Source organism: Orcinus orca, chromosome 11, assembly GCF_937001465.1.
Source record: "Orcinus orca chromosome 11, mOrcOrc1.1, whole genome shotgun sequence".
In the NCBI taxonomy this organism is placed as follows: Eukaryota; Metazoa; Chordata; class Mammalia; order Artiodactyla; family Delphinidae; genus Orcinus; species Orcinus orca.
Window position 1 is genome coordinate 102,249,688 of NC_064569.1, and position 5,618 is coordinate 102,255,305.

A 5,618-nucleotide genomic window follows, 5' to 3' on the forward strand; every position below is an offset into this window, starting at 1 on the left:
ATACTCAGTGGTTAAACGGCAAATTTTATGTTACGTATATTTTACCACAATGAAAAATAAAAACAACTGAGTTAGTTTGGTGCAGCGTTTCACCACTCAGGTAGGAACGAAATACACCCCCACGAGCTATGAAATACTGTGTGGCTTCAGCGTCTGCAGTGAGGTCACCGCCCTTATATCTGCTTTAAAACTTGCCCCGCACAATATTATAATAAAGGGTAACGTTCATGACAGTGATTTTTTTTTAGTGATTTTTAAGTTTAATCTTTCTTTATTTAGAACATTGAATAAACATATTAAAAAAAAGGACCATGACAAGTCTGTGCTCTTTTCTGCATGCTACATTTAACAATTAAAATGTTAAAATATGTATTTTTTTAAAAAAAGACATTTCCTGGGTATATCTCCCCACCACCAAGAGGCCTCCGGCCCCAGGCTTGGGAACGCAAAGGTGCCCTGGGATCACCAGGGTGGCCAGTGAGTCTTTGGTTGGCGTTCTGCATTTCTAACAGGCTCCCGAACCCCAGCAAGGGTCCACAGCGGCACCACCCGTAGGGCCCCTCCTCGCCGGTGAGAACTGAGCCACCTGCAATATGGGAGGCACAGGCGGTTTAGGCTTCAGTAGGAGAAAAGGTGTAAACTGTCTCATTAATGCCTGTTTATACTAACTATATGTTGAAATGATAATATTTCGGAGATACAGGGTTAAATAAGAGCAACATTAAACTTAACTTCACCTGTTTCTTGTTACTCTCACTCATGTGAATTCACTTTTTATTGCGTGGAGCTGGTCTTGAGGGCTCCTCTCCTCTGAATCAAGACCAGATCTTCTTTATCTTTTTTTTTTTTTTTTTGCCTCACTTCGCAGCATGCGGAATTTCCCCAACCAGAGATCGAACCCACGCCCCCTGCAGTGGAAGCGCAGACTCTTAACCACTGGACCACCAGGGAAGTCCTTCTTTTCCTTATTTTTAAAAAAAATTTATTTATTTTATTTATTTATTTTTGGCTGCATTGGGTCTTTGTTGCTGCGTGCGGGCTTTTCTCTAGTTGCAGCGAGCGGGGGCTACTCTTCGTTGCGATGCGCGGGCTTCTCATCGTGGTTGCTTCTCTTGTTGCCGAGCACAGGCTGTAGGCGCACGGGCTTCAGTAGTTGTGGCTCGCGGGCTCGGTAGTTGTGGCTCACGGGCTTTAGAGCACAGGCTCAGTAGCTGTGGCGCACGGGCTTAGTTGCTCCGCGGCATGTGGGATCTTCCCGGACCAGGGCTCAAACCCGTGTGCCCTGCATTGGCAGGAGGATTCTTAACCACTGCACCACCAGGGAAGCCCCTCTGCATCTTAAATGTTCATGCCTGTGGCATGCTGGGCACCTGACTCTGCGAGGTTTCACGGTTCCTTCTTTTCCTTTTTTGAACGTCTCCCAGAGGGCCTGCAGAATAACAGAGTTTAGAGAGCAGGAGACTCTGGACCTAAGTGCAAGCCCAGCCTCCCCAGAACACAGCCAGGCCTGCCCTCCCCGAGGGTCCTGGCAAGCCCCATTTAACCACGCTCCGCGCAGCCAGACACCCCCCGTCCAGTCTGACCCAGGCTGACCTTCGCCTGTTCCTTGGCACCGTCACCGGTTCCTCAGTTCATCCCCACCTTGGTCTCCCCACGCCCTGCCACCCCCCTGCCCATGCTCCCCCCACCTTCCAACCTCCCCTTACCCAACCTGACCAGGTCTGGCCCCCTCGAGCCCGTCCCAGAAGCTGGGGACCAAGAATCTGGGAGGAAGCCCTGGGCATCTGCTCAGAATCCCCCTCACCGGCCTCACAGCCCTGTAGGCCCGACAGCAGACGTGGCCTGTCCTGCCGAGCTGCGGGACCACCACCAGGGTATAGGGACACGGGGCCTGGGTGAGGTCTTCCTAACTGATGAGGAAACTTCTGAGCCCACTGGGGCTAGGCCCCGGCTCTGTGGCCCAGATGGGGCTGCCTCTGTGAGCAGGCCTGCGAGGACGGCCGAGCTGTGCACCCTCATGCAGAAGGATGCTGTGAGCCCATGCGGAGCGCGGTCAGGCCTGCCGTCCGCAGACACACACGTAGACACACACGCACAGACACATACACGCACACACACACAGGAGCGCCAGCTTCCAGGGCCCAGCAGCCTTCCAGGGAACCCATTTGTCATGCAAATGCCCTCTCCTGGGGCCTCCCCAAGGGAGCTAGAGAGCTGTTGCCTGTCTAGGGTGGGGCCTGAGATCGAGACAGGACCCCTGCTGGGCTCTGTTGGGTCCTGCAGCCGCTCCCCTGCAGCGGGTGGGAGTTGGGGCGCGGCAGAGGGGCCTCAGCTGCAGACCCACACTGGCCTGAGATCTGACCGCCTCTGCCCAATGCCGGCTCCACCCTTGCGCAGCTACCCTCCCTCCTGGCCTCCCGGAACATGGCTGGAGGCCTAGGAGGGCCAGGCCTCTTCTCTTTTCTCAGCTGCCTCTGGGGCTGTGAAGCAAGAGCGAGGGCGCTCTGCTCTGTGCCTACCCCCGCCCCCCTGCAGGGCCGGGATGCAGCCCACATGCCCTCCCAGCTGAGCCTGCAGGGCCGTCTCCCCACAGAGCATGTAAGCCCCGCCCCCCACTCCCGCCCGCCAGCCCGGGGTGCAGACCCCAGTGGCCGGGCGAGCCCGCCAGACCTGGGCTGGGCCCTGTGCCGGGTCGGTTGGCCTCTGAGCCTAGTTGCCATTGCCACACGGAGCCAGGATGGCCAGGCCCTGGGACACGGGCTGAGGGACACAGGCCACGGCCACCCTCTGAGAGACGAGCCGGAGGGCCTGGTGGGGCGGCCGCAGTGGAGCCGCCGCAGTGGAGCCGCGGGGAGCCCGGCGGGCGGGACGCTCCAGCCGCCGCGCGTGCCCAGCCCCGCTGCGCCCTCCCCGCTGGCCCGGCGCCGCGGCCGCCCGGCCCAGGACACGGTGTGCGGCCGGAACAGGGCGGTGTCCGCTCAGGGCGCCGGCTGCCGCATCGGCACACAAGCGCCCATTGTGTTCCCGGGCGCCCCCGCCGCGACCCCCACTTCCCGCTGCTCCGGCCCCACCCCGAAACCCAGCTCCCCCGCCCCCCAGGGCCCCCTCGCCTCCCTCTGGCCTTTCCCCCACCCCCGCCGCCCCTCGACCCCGCCCCAGCCCCCCTTGCTCCGCCCCGTGCGTCCTGCCCCGTCTCTAGCCCTGTCCCCTGCTGGCCCCGGGCCCCAGCCGCCCCCCAACGCCCGCACTGCCCACCGACCTTTATACCCCTCGACATGCGCCCCCCGACTGCCCTTCGACCGCACCGCCCTACAGGTCTCCCCGTAGTCCTCCGGCCCGGGACTCCCCAGCCTCACAGATCAGGATTTCTGGCCCTGCTCCCCCTCGTCCCCTCCCACCACCCGGACTGGACGTTCCCCAGGGCAGGAGACTCTCCCCACCAGCCACCCCAGGCCTGGGAGAAGGTCCAGAGAGCAGAGCCCCTCAGGCTGCAGGGGGTTGGCTTCCTGCTGGGGGGCGCTGGGAGGATGGCCTGGAGGCAGGATGGGTGGCAGGATGCTTCGGGTTGGGTCCGCGTCTTGGGGGCAGGTGCAGGCCCTGGGCGCTGGCTGCCAGGGCTGGTGCCGGGGCCCTCTGTTCCGTGGGCCACACTTCTGCCCGGTGCCACGGTGTGGCCTGGACATGAAGCCGGTGGGTGACGGTCCCGACTTCCTGGGCGGCCGGGCTGCTGGACTTTCCAGAGGAGAGGGCCCTCAGGGCTGCAGGTCATGAAGGACATGACCACTGGTCAGGGCACAAGCGTCCACAATGGTCCACGTGGGCCCTTCCAGATCCTGACTCAGCACCCACGTGGGCCCACCCAGGTCAGGACACAGGGGACCACAGGCATCTTCGCACTCGCCATCCTGCTCGCAGGCACACGGGCTCACAGATATCCCAGCAGCGCTTGCGCACGCTTCTGGCGCCCCCTCTCCCCCAACCCCGCTCGCGCACCGCCCCATCGCACCTCTCCAGCCCCACAGGCTGGCTTAGGGGCTCACGCAGAGCGCTCTCCTGGGCGCCCCTCGGACAAGCCGAAGCCACAGCGCAGGAAGTCCTAAGAGGTCGAGAGGGGCACCCACGGGTGGGGATGGCCCGGATGGCTCCAGCGACAGGGAGGGGTGGGTGTCACCATCAACCGCAGGGGAGCATGGGGCACAGAGTGGGGTGCGGGCCAGTCTGAGCTGTGTCGTTGATGAGTCCTCCGCCCACTGAGGAACTGAGGAATCACCTTCAGGCGCCTCCCGGGAGGCCCGGCCCTGCAGAAGCCCGGGCCCGGCCGCTGGCTGAGTGCTGACGCGGTGGAGAGCTCCGGGGCACAGCTCCGGGGCACAGCTGGTGCGTACCAACCACCTGGAAGGGCCCCGGGAGGTGGGGGAAGGTGGGGGGGGCCTCTTCCCGCTCCCCACCCCCACCCCCGGCCGTGAGGCCCCTCTGTGCGCCCAGCCTAGCAAGGACCTCAGGTGGGCAGGACTGCCCAGCTCACAGGTGGGGAAACCGAGGCTGGGGCCGGGGAGGGGGGGTAGGGCAGTGTCTGGGCAGGCCTGGCCTACACAGGCCAAGAGCCTGTGGAACTGGTCTTTCCAGGTGTGTGTGTGTGTGAGTACACGTGTGTATGTGGACTGGAGCCCAGCCAGGAGGCAGGTGGAACAGAGGCCACAGCCTGCGTCATGGGTAGCACCTCAGGGCACCAGCCCAGCGGCGGGGGATGGGCAGGCAGCGTCCACTCCTCTCCTGTTCACAACTCAGAGGCACAAGGAGGCCAGCTTTGGCCTGGGGCCTGGCTACCGGGCGGGGCCGAGACCCAGCTCTGCCCCCCGCCCCTCGGCCCAAGGGCAGTCTGGCCACTGCCCTCCAGAGCCCTTGAACTCACACTGAGGGCAGGGCCGGGCTGCATGTGCTCCTCAGATGGGCGGCCCTGCTCCACGTGCCAGGGCCCCAGCCGCCAGGCCAGCTGATGCTGACCCCAACCTGCCTCCCCCGGGGGCTCGGGGCCCAGGCAGGCAGGCGGGTCACCTCTGCTGGGCTCCCCAGTGTCCCGGCAGGTGGGATTGCAGGAGGGCAGACCCTCCGCCGAGGCCCCCTGGCCACTGCTCAGCCCAGCCTGCTCTCCTGCCCCCACTGTGGACTCCTTCCCGCGGGCGCTGTGCCCAGCAGTCCTCGCCGACCCCAAGACTCGACGACTCGACATCTCTCTGCCCCAGCCGCCCCTCCCCACCTCCCTGACCCCAAGTTCTTACACAAGGACTGGCATGGGGCCAGCCTACGAAGATGCCCCAGCCCCTCCTGCCCGGCCTTAGGCTCTGGGTCGCCCACCCAGCTCCCCTGCCTGGCCCCCCTGCCCCTGTCCTGGTGACCCCTAGCCTTGGTTCTCTAGCCTGTGAGCAGGGCAGCATTGCCCAACCTCAGCTGACACTTGGGGCCTGGCCAGCCACTTGCGTCCCCAAACCTCAGTTTCCCCACCTGTAAATGAGGACCAAGAGGATGACCACATGGCCCGGCTCTGCCCTCAGAGCCCGTGTGGGCAGGTCCTGGCGGGACAGGCTTCCCTGCTCCCCCGCATGACAGGCCTCTGCTTT

General features: G+C 63.4%; 1 long non-coding RNA gene across 1 annotated transcript; it reads right to left on the reverse strand.

The window, feature by feature from the left end:
• Window positions 1-828: 828 nt before the first annotated feature.
• On the reverse strand, window positions 829-4,264 carry LOC125960496 (uncharacterized). Its single transcript, XR_007470216.1, has 2 exons — window positions 4,007-4,264; window positions 829-1,429 (listed from the first exon to the last, which is right to left on the reverse strand). It is a non-coding gene; the product is annotated as an uncharacterized LOC125960496 (long non-coding RNA).
• Between the last annotated feature and the right edge of the window lie 1,354 nt (window positions 4,265-5,618).